Genomic DNA, 10,662 nt, shown 5'->3' with positions numbered 1-10,662 from the left:
TCTGGTCTTACTCACACAGCTTCTTTGATTTGAAATACGGATACCAGTGAAAATATAAATGAATTTTTCGTACTATCTTTGAAAAGCTAAGTTCCTCCTTTAGGAGGAATTGGAATTCTTGCAGTGTGTCATGTTTCAGCTGATAGTAGGTTGATTTCTTGAGTTTCGTTGTCCTGAAATTACAATAGCTCTATTATATATCAGTTACAGAATATGTAAAGGATTGTGTACAGTTAGCTAAGAAACATGATTTTGGAAATTAATAGTTAAGGATGGCAGCCTTTCTAGCTAACTTATCACATGTGTAAATCCATATGCAGCATGTTGTTATATTGTATGTGAATTAGTGGTTCCCTTATAAAAAAGGTTTTTTTAAAAGACAACCCCCAAGCAACCAAAAAGAACCAATCACCAAACACACACATTTCTTCCCCACCTCAAGTCATATTTTCTTACAAGTGCTGTATTTTCTGGTTTTGCTTTGTAAATACTGTGTGGATCTGTGAGGTGGTTAAGTTCTGTCTATTCATATTAGGTGTTTTACAGTTCCCCTTTTCCTAAAAAGCCAGTACTAGAAAACTATTATTCTGTAAAATGTCTATTTCTGCAGAGGGGAGCTCATTTTTAAACCAGTAGTGTAGCACAGTAATGAAGTTCCTGCTCACTCCAACAGGATTGTGTGCACCATCTGTTAAACGTCTCCATCTTCCACTGGAAGTCCATTGCCTTCATTGTTAACAAGTTTGCATGCTGAGCTGCCATGTCACATTGTTTGGTTTTGCACTTTATAGATGAGATTAAACTGAGTGGAGGTTTTGAAAACAGTGTATGTAGTTCATGATAGCTGTATTGTTTTAAATGTCTCTTAATTTGAGTTAGCCTTTATTTGACAATGTTGTGACTTGTAATTGCTCAGAAAAGTGTTGGTTTTGCTAAGACCACATATGCATAAGCTTCCATTAGTGACCACAGTTACTTCACGACAGTGTTTCTGTAGATTTTAATTTGGATTTTGAAAGAAGTCAGCAGCAGAAGACAACTGCTGATTGTCAGACAGGGTTCCAACCTCAAAATAGAGGTGGCTATGACTATTTGACTATATCGACAATTTGATTATGTTGACTTCATCAAAGTCAATAGGTTTACACAGGTGTGAGAGATGAAATTTTGTTTCCAAACACTGATAGTATGGTATGTAAAGAATATTGGTTTTCATATTTCAAAATTAGAACTAAGAGGGGAAAAAGCACTTCAAAACTAGAAACGTCTGAAGAATACCTGAGAAATCGGTGAGATGTCAGTTCTGCCTACTCATTAGTCACCTGCTAATTTTTTTGATGGAAATTTCAGATAGGTACATCTGAACCAGGTTTACAGAAGATGGCTAACCGCAGCAAGCTATGCACAGCTTGCATTCTGAAATGAGCTGTGTGATGCTTGAGTGTGTTTCCTCTGCTGCAAAGAAGGTAAATTCTGTAGTCTGTAGCATGCTTTGCATTGCTTGCTAGTGTTGTCTGGCCCAGTTACATCTACCGCAATACCTGAAATACTTTGAAACTCTGCAAATCTGTTAGGTACATGGTAGCTTCTCTGTGTTGCCCTTGCTTGTACTGATATTTTGGAATAGTTCTGGGATTTAGGGATTTTTGTGATTTTCTTTTGGTCTAAGGAAGAGATAGTAAGTAAAGGCTGCTTTGTATGATACAAATTATTGTATACTTTATACCTGTCCTTATTACTGTTATTTTTGTCATTCACATATATGACCATCGCAGGCAGTAATGCCATAGTGATGTGTGTAGCTTCTACTTTTAGGTCTGAAGCATCTCTGCATCACTGTCTTTTCGTTAGTTTGTAATGAGGCAAGGCTAGAGTTCATTTATTTTAATTTTGCCATTCACTTACAGGGAAAAAAGACAAAAATAATTTTGAATTTTGTAAATGTTAGTGTGAAAACTGCATTATAACGGTGAAACAAATAAAGACTGACTTCTGAACAATGACTTGCAGAACGGGCATATTATGGGTCCCTACTGTCACTTGGCAGTACTTTCAGTTTTATAGCAATCAATGACTGCCTTTGGTGTCACCGTAATTTTAAAAGTGAGAATTGGACTTAGTGAGACAAATACTGAGATGTGTAAATGGCTAAAATAATGTTGATCAGTAGGCGCTTACTTCAGAGATGTAGTTTTCTCACCAGAGATTGGAGTGTGGACAGTTGAAATTTGTAGATGCCATTTAGTGTTATTACCTAAAGAGATTCTAAAACTTAATTTTGTTTGCTAATGTGTAAACAGAAAAAAAGGTTTTCAGCCTGTACCTTAGGTTTATTTTTATATGTTGATAAGTATAATTAAAATAATACTGAAAACTAAAAGCAGTGTACAAAAGGATTTTTTTTTTAATGTAAGAGAAATATACTTTCAATTATGTTTAATTTTAAACTTTTAAAATACCTTCACATGCAGTGGGTTTCATTTGTTTGTTTGTTTTAATTCAAGAATGCTTCATTTGTAGGTAAATCCTATTGCAGGATCTGAGCACATTAGTATGGGGATTTCTTCTGTATTCTCTTCGATATGAAACAGCTCAATAAACTTGTCTGACAGTATGTGGAGGCAGCCACTTTCCCCCTAGATTGAGGAAATACAGCTCTAACACTTCAGTTCTGTAGTAAGTAAATACTACAGTTGAGAAGCTAGCTACAATCTTCAGTTTTCACAATGTTTTCTGAAACTGAATTACAGTCTAAGAGGGCAATTTTTATTATTTTTTTAAATTGTCATAACAGTTTAATGATTGTTGAACTTAATACAGGAGAACATGGACAGCAAAAATGAGTTTTTAGCTGTTTACATATTTTCTGCTGGAAAGTTTCAGCTTTTTTTCAATGTTACAGTTTTTACCTTAATCTAGTGCCAAATTTGACACAAGACTAGAGGTTTTTGGTGTTCCATACTAATCTTGTTAATGAAATACTCTCCCATTGAAAAGGTTACATGTGTCTTTTTTGACCTGAAAGACTTATCAGCAATGGTAAAAGCATCATTTCATCTTCCCTTCACTCAGTCCTTGATGTCATTAATGGGGCTGCCAGTTACGTAGCTTTCTTAGAAGTTGTTGCTCTACTCAATAAAACCTTAGTGCAAAGATTTAGAACAACTGCTGCACTGATGAGTAAATCATGGGCCACTTAGAAATTGCTACTTCATAAATACATCATTTTCATAATAATTTAATCAAAGGAATGAGTGATCTGGAAACATCAAGATAGTAATTTGAAATGCACAGTTCATGTAGTCTACCAGTAGATCCTTTCTGGCATTTTGCCCACTGATACAGGAGCTATGATTAATTTGTTACACACAGCATCTATCACAGTCTGGGTTCAGATATACCTGGGGAACCTAAGCACTACAGCAGCAAAAATATTATTTCCCTTCTCTAAGTTTGATATTTCTGGTAATAAAGTAGGTCCTCTAAGTTTAATAACTGAACTTGTTCCATGTTAGTAGAGTATATTTTTGCATTAATGAAGCAACTATTAAATAGTACAAGTAAAGAAATGTCAAATGCTGCTATTATGTTGTTGTTATTTTTGTAAATAAAGTGTCACAAAGTTGTAATGGTGTCATAAAGTCACTTCCACTAAATTTGGATGAGATACAGCAAATGGCTGTGAAGCAATTCTCTCTCTTTCTCTGTTTTTTGTGGGGTTTTTTGTGGTTGGGTGGTGGTGGTGGTGGGGTGGGGGTGTTGGTGTATGTGGGGGTTTTGTTTTGTTTTAGGTTTTGGAGATTTTTTAAAGCTATATCTTCCCCAGACAGTCAAATGCTTTGTAACTAAATCTGTTGGACTGATACTGACAAGAATATTACAGGAAAGGTGGTGAGGCATTAAGTAATTGAATGTATCATCACTAGTTCAGAAGAGGCTTATGAATCCCTTGGCTGAGCAGGGGATTTTCTTCTTCAGAGAAAACTACCATAGTTCGACCAGGGAGAGCTTGTCGCTTTTAAACAGCAAGTTAATGAATACAGCTGCATAGAAGGGTATGTCAGAATTCCCTTTTTTTTTAAAAGTAGGATCAGGAGTTCATGCAGAGCTTCTGACATAAAAAGTACATGTCAATTTATTGTCATGGATATTTTCATAATAAAATTCACTTTGCAGTGCTTCAGCTTCTCTATTGCTTTGTATAATGTGTAAGAATCTAAATAAACAGCAATGATTAAGGAGCAAAAGTTTGAGATGTGCTTCTCAACAGACTTTAACTTCTCAGTAGGGATCTGATCTTGTGATTTTTGAGAGCAGTCATGTCCGTAAAGGGACTGATGGCTGGTTTAACTCCTACTGATCGGGTGGTTTAGTCAACACATCTGTGGTCTGGGTCACTGCATTTCACCATACTGCTCCTCTGAATGTGAAAGCAGGGAAAAGCAGATCTGAGAAATATATTGAGATGTCTTAGCAATGATTCAAAATCATGTATTTATATTACGTATTCCTTAATTTCTTTAAGTAATTACTCACTAAAAAATTATTTTTAGCAGAGGTGATTGAAAATTGATTTAAGTTACAGTCGTTGAAAACCAACCGTTTTTTGACTACATGGCTCATTTTGCCTTCTTGTGTTAAGAAAACAGGCAGACATGAGTGTTAGTACTAGTCTTTTGTTATGTGCTGCTTCAGTATGAGACCTAGTCCGCTTCTCCTGTTTTTCTCTCTATAAATCTTACATTTCTTTTAGAGTCTAAAGAAAAACTTTAATTTTATTGAAGTAATATTTTAAAAGATTGATTCAGATCACTGGATTTAGAAGTTCAAAGCAAATGCGTTGGTCCACATGAAATGTGAACATTAAATAAATGTCTGCGTTCATCAGATTTGTGTTTTACTGTGTGAGGTTACATTTTCCACAATTGCTCCTCTGCTTTGTTCAGTTTTAAGGAGGTAAGTTGTCTTATTTTGCTAAGACTTGTTTAATAAGCCTTCTGAACTGTTAAATACTTGTATTTCTACTCACAAGCATTCAACTCCTGTGCATCCCAGTCATCCTGCGTGGACTAGGTATCTAGTATGGACTAGACTTACCTGAACTATGCTGTAAATCATACTAACCCATGTTACACATCAGCCTCAAGCAAAATGATCAGCATTTCTGAATGAACCATAATGCAGAATAAGTAGAAAGATGTTATGAGATGGTATAGATTAACCAGAACAAACATGCAGTGCTTTTTGGTTTGTTTTGGTGTGCTCAGTTAAATATTCCTCTAGCCAGAGGAGATTTTTGGGGGATAGGTTATTAAAGAGTTTATTGGGATGCAGAAAAGAGGGGCCTGCCTCTACAAAAGAAATTGATTGGATATTTATCATGTTAATTGTAAGGCGTTATTTGATCTCTCCAATTTTCATTCGTGTCAGCAAGGAAATCCTTTGATTTGTTAAAGATAGAGCTGTAATATGTTAGTTCTGTTGCTTAATCTCCAAAAAAGATGGAAAGATGACAGCTGTATGTGTATGGTGTGAGCCTGGGAGAGCTGGAGACTGCTTTAGAGTGCTATTTCTCAGATAATGTGGGACACCCAGTAAGTCACTGAAATACTCTGTTCTTCACTCTTCTAATTTTATAACGGGACTTACAATACTTGCTTTGTTCAAAGTGTGACAATGCTGAATTTATTAGTTTAAAGTACACTTCAGAACCTTTTGATGGAAGAAAGTGTTAGACTGGGGTCATTGCATTGCACTGAATGCATTAGAAATGGGCATTTACTGTGCTTTTATGCCTAGATGAAAGATGGTCGCCAAGTATTGCATAAGTTAATTCATTCTAATAAATCAGATTTCCTTTGATCATTTTTTCTTGATGTAATTTATGGTTGTAAGGACTGTAGTATTTCAGTAGATGATAATAAAACATAGAAATCGTACTTCTTTTATTTAAGAACTTCTGTTTCTTCTGCTGTGTGTGTAATTCTATTCCAATAGTAGCTCATAATTGCAATTGGAAAGAGTAGTATATCCCTTTTGAAGTGATCATATTTCACGGCTTCTGTGTCATCCTCTGCTTGTGAGATAAGAAATTTTTGCCTGTATGGTTTTTATAGAGAGGGACGATCTATAAAGAGATAAAAATTATTCTTTCAGAAGCTGTATCAGCCTTCCAGATCATAGTTCTCAAGAGCTTTACAAAAGCAGTCAAGCATCGTTCCTGTCCTGTCTCCCCCAAGTTTAGAGGTGCACAAAGGGGTGAGTAACAACTGTCCATGCCTGCTGGTTCCCCTGCTGATTCGTCTTTTGACTTACAGGCACAGACATGAGATGTAAAATGCCTAACATTAGTGATCAGGCATCTCTGGCTGTGATAATTGATGTTATGACTACTTCCACCATGTAAACTGTGGCTGCTGTTTGGTGCTTAGCTAATAGGAAGCTGTGGCAACATTTGGGTGGAGGAGGGCTTTGGGATTTGGGGGTGGGGGTGAGAACTGTGTATGATTCAATCTTCCCATTCCTTTTTGTATTATGACGGTGTGACCTTGTGTACTCTGAACTATGAATTAGGGTAACAATTCATATGAGACAGAGTGGAAGACCAGATGTGTAAATCGTGAAGGATTAATGTCTGTACTCGTCGAAAAGGACTGCATGCATGGAAGTGGGTTGCAATGTGAGACACAGGAATGAAAGTAGTTTGGAATGAGGCCTTGCTGTTAGATGAGTAATTGGGCAAGATGCTGATTTCGGGCTCATACAGAAACTTGGCTTTACCACTGTGATTTGATAACCTTTAACGCCAACTTTCCAGAAAGCTCATGGCATTCTTGCTTTTAAATCACTGTGCTATTGTTGACAATATACCCTTTCCAGCACAATACTTTGAATCAATAGATGGGAACCTTCCTTTTTCAATATGGTTCTGTGTATCACTTACCAAGACTTTCCAAATTACAGTCTGGAATCTGCTGTAGCAATACCTTGTTTTGAAAACGTTGCCCTTCATTGCTGCAAACACAGCCTGGTTGTATGTCCTGAGAGAGAAATCTCCAGGAAAGGTTCAAGCCCCTTAAGCCTTGTTGAAGGAATTTACAGTGGAGAAACAGAAGTGTTCCAGCCAGAATCTGTCCTGGCATTTTAAAAAGTACAAGTGTGATAGCTGGTGTAGGAAGAGCACCTTCCCAAGAACTTATGCTATGCTGCACAGCAGTATAACAGCAGTACTAGAGCACCCCCTCCTGAGCTGTGGCAGTAACATTTCAGGTATTGTTTGGAATACTGCGGTTTTAAACATATAGTGTGCTACAGGCTTTATTACAAGCTTACTCAAAAGCACCACTATCTTCAGTACCCTACCACTGCTATTTCAGTACCCTAATGCAGTGATAAACTGCCAAAATGCACTGAAATGTGGTCTACCTGTTTATATGTTGATAGGAGATGCTCCATGTAGAGGTTTCAGGGCCTTTTTGTCTTACCTGAATTAGCTTCATTTTGACTTTGAGGACACAGATCAACACTAGGGGGTTGAGGTTGATGTATGGTGGAGGTTTGTATCTGATTACATGCAGGTAATTAGCTGAAGAAAGGTCTTTGTTTCTTTTTTTTTGGGGGGGGGGTGTAATTTAAAATGCTTGGGAGCAGGAAGGTGCTTTTATTTAATCTAAATCAAGAGAAAATGAAGTCAATATGAACTCTATAGCCCTTACTGAGTCTATGACTGTGATGAGAGTTTTGCCAGCATAGAAAAAGATGGATTCTGCTGACATGGCATTAGGCAGAGTACTGTCGTGCCAGTATGCAATACTGGGCCTCCCGGGTAGCGTTGCTAGTTCCAGGTCCAAGACCTATTGGGACTGCTGGAAAGACAGACTATGCAAGTATAGGGGTATGAGGAAAAATAAACAGTGTATCTTCCATTTTGTGCCTAGTGCTTGGAGCTCTGTCAGTCATCTTGTTCTCTGCATCCAAACCTTCCCTTTTGTTCCTCAAAGCTTTCCAATAACCAACCAGTATTTAAAAAAAGCCCGAAACACAACTGTCCCTAGAAGTTGAAAAAGTAGTATTCTGTTATGCTTGCAACTGGCTCTCCAGTGTTGCTTCTCCACATGCTAGGATCAGCACACCTTTTCCTCATATCTGGAGAGCAGAAACTGAGTTACTTACAATATTACAAAAAAAATACTATTTGCCAATAAAATATTTGGTGGACACAGGATTTGAAGTTCACTGCAACCCGGCAACTTCAAATACTTAAATATGGTAACAGAGGAGAAACACTGATGCTCAAAGAAATGTAAGAGTAAGAAACATTCTTACAGCAAATGGCATCAAAGCAATTGTATAATGAGTTTATAAGTACACGCACAACCCTTTTTGGAATTGCAGACTCCTCCATCATTCCAACAAGATATGGCCTATATATGGTGAATTTAAGTATACTGCCATAGCTTTGCTTTTCTTATTTATGTTTTGTGAAATCCTGAGGGTGTCTGACCAATATTGAATGAACATTGAAATAGAGTGCATAGAACTGGATTGCATTTTAACGGTTTTTGGAGCTAGGGCTTTCTCAGCATCCACAAAATCTCTTATGTTAGTAGTGGAAATATTTTTATTTTTTTCCTAGAGGGATCTCTGCTAGCAATGTGAATTTTCATTAAGCCAATGCATTCCATGTAAATTTTATCCTACCTTTTCCACAAATGCTCTATGACCCAGTGTAACTGGAGCTGACAAATTAGAACTTCAATGTGACTATGTACTATTGCTTTTTTAGCTACGAGGTACTAACCTATGCAGTGTTGAGAAGCTACAGTACAGTCTATGCATAGATAAATAGCTCATCTGTGTATGTTGTATGGACATTGGCAATTACAACTGGTTTGACACAGCTATGATACTTAAAAATTGCAGAAATACAGATAATGTCCTTTCCAGAAGTGAATATGTAGCACTTGAATATAACACACAGAAGCTACAGTGGCCATGTTCATGTCAAGATAGATGTAACCCACCAAAGCCATCCAGGTACTGAACCCGCAGCCACAGGTGTCGTACCAAAGGGGAATTACTGAGTCTTATGGATCCTAATTCTGGTGATACCCAGTAACCATACACTTCAAATGAATACCAGAATGGTTAGTTAATTGCAACTCACAAGAAAGGAGAAGGTTGCTGATAACTGAGTACCTTGACCAGCAAGGTTCAACAGTAGCAGTTACTGTTTGGGAAAGGTCAGAGAATACCCATAAGAACTTTATGGTTCTGCTATCCATTTCTGTACTAACAATCTATCAAAAATTGACTGCAGCCTACAATTTTTCAAGTAAAGGAGCGTGCCTACTACTTTCCAACCTGCCTAGACTCCAGTGTCTCCAGCAAGGACATGAACCCCTTCCATCACAAGTTCCCTGGCAGTGCTGACTATTGCTATGCCTATCATGCCTCAGGATTTTCCTTTGTCTTGCCTGTGCCTACCACTTCAACAAATTCAGATTACTTCCTTCGTTAGGTTTTTTCTTTAAAGTTTCTGCCCTGGCCCACGGAAGGCTTTGTGCAAGGAAGTTAGAGAGCAAGTCTTACAAGGAACAGCTGAGGGAACTGGGGTTGTTTAGCCTGAAGAAAAGGAGGCTGAGGGGAGACCTTGTTGCTCTCTACAACTACCTGAAAGGAGGTTGTAGCCAGGTGGTTGTTGGTCTCTTCTGCCCCAAGTAACAAGTGATAGGACAAGAGGAAACGGCCTTAAATTGTGCCAGGGGAAGTTTAGATTGCGTATTAGGAAAAATTTCTTCACCGAAAGGGTTGTCAAGCACTGGAACAGGCTGCCCAGGGAAGTGGTTGAGTCACCATCCCCAGAGGTATTTAAAAGACGTGTAGATGTGGTACTTAGGGACATGGTTTAGTGGTGGGCTTGGCAGTGCTAGGTTAATGGTTGGACTTAATGATCTTAAAGATCTTTCCCAACCTTAACGATTCTATGATTCTATGAAGCACTAAAGGGGTCTCTGAGGATGGGTGATGTGAATGGCTGTTTCTAGCATGGCAGGTTGTTTTCAGTTTTATTAATCAAACTAGTGTTTCCACTTTAGAAATAAAATAGATATGGGGATAAGATATTGTGCCCCCACCCCATCCCCCCTTTGTATGGAATCTTAGCAGCAGTCTTCTGTAAACAGTGCTCAGAAGTGACTGATGAAAGCTCTCCCAAGTTTATTACTCACATTCATACAGATCCCATCAATGCAGTACCAGGACACAGTTAACATCATTCAGGCAGTAGACATACAGTGCCATCGAGAGAGAGAAAAAGACAAACCAAGAGCCTGTGACACAGAGACAAGAACTCTGAGACAAGTAGCTTCACTAAGTAGAGGGCTTTAATGAAGTGCTTCATTATTTTACAATTTTTGTGGCAGTAACCAGGGTTGACTCAGACAGAAAGGATGCTTTTGTGCTCTTTGCTTTCAGGAGGACTCTGCTCAAGTGCAGATGCTATTGTGCCATAAAGGTGGCTTTTAAGGTTGCCAGGGGACCCCAAAGACTTAGAGTTTTAGAGGACATGTAGATATTCTGTAGTTATTATTATTCTATTTGGTAGTTAATACAGAGTAAAAAAAACAACTCTGGAATATTGTGGTTCCTGCAATCTCCTGT

This window comes from Balearica regulorum, chromosome Z (assembly GCF_011004875.1).
Source record: "Balearica regulorum gibbericeps isolate bBalReg1 chromosome Z, bBalReg1.pri, whole genome shotgun sequence".
Classification (NCBI taxonomy): domain Eukaryota; kingdom Metazoa; phylum Chordata; class Aves; order Gruiformes; family Gruidae; genus Balearica; species Balearica regulorum.
The sequence above is the reverse complement of the archived record's forward strand: the minus strand, read 5'-3'. Positions refer to the sequence as shown.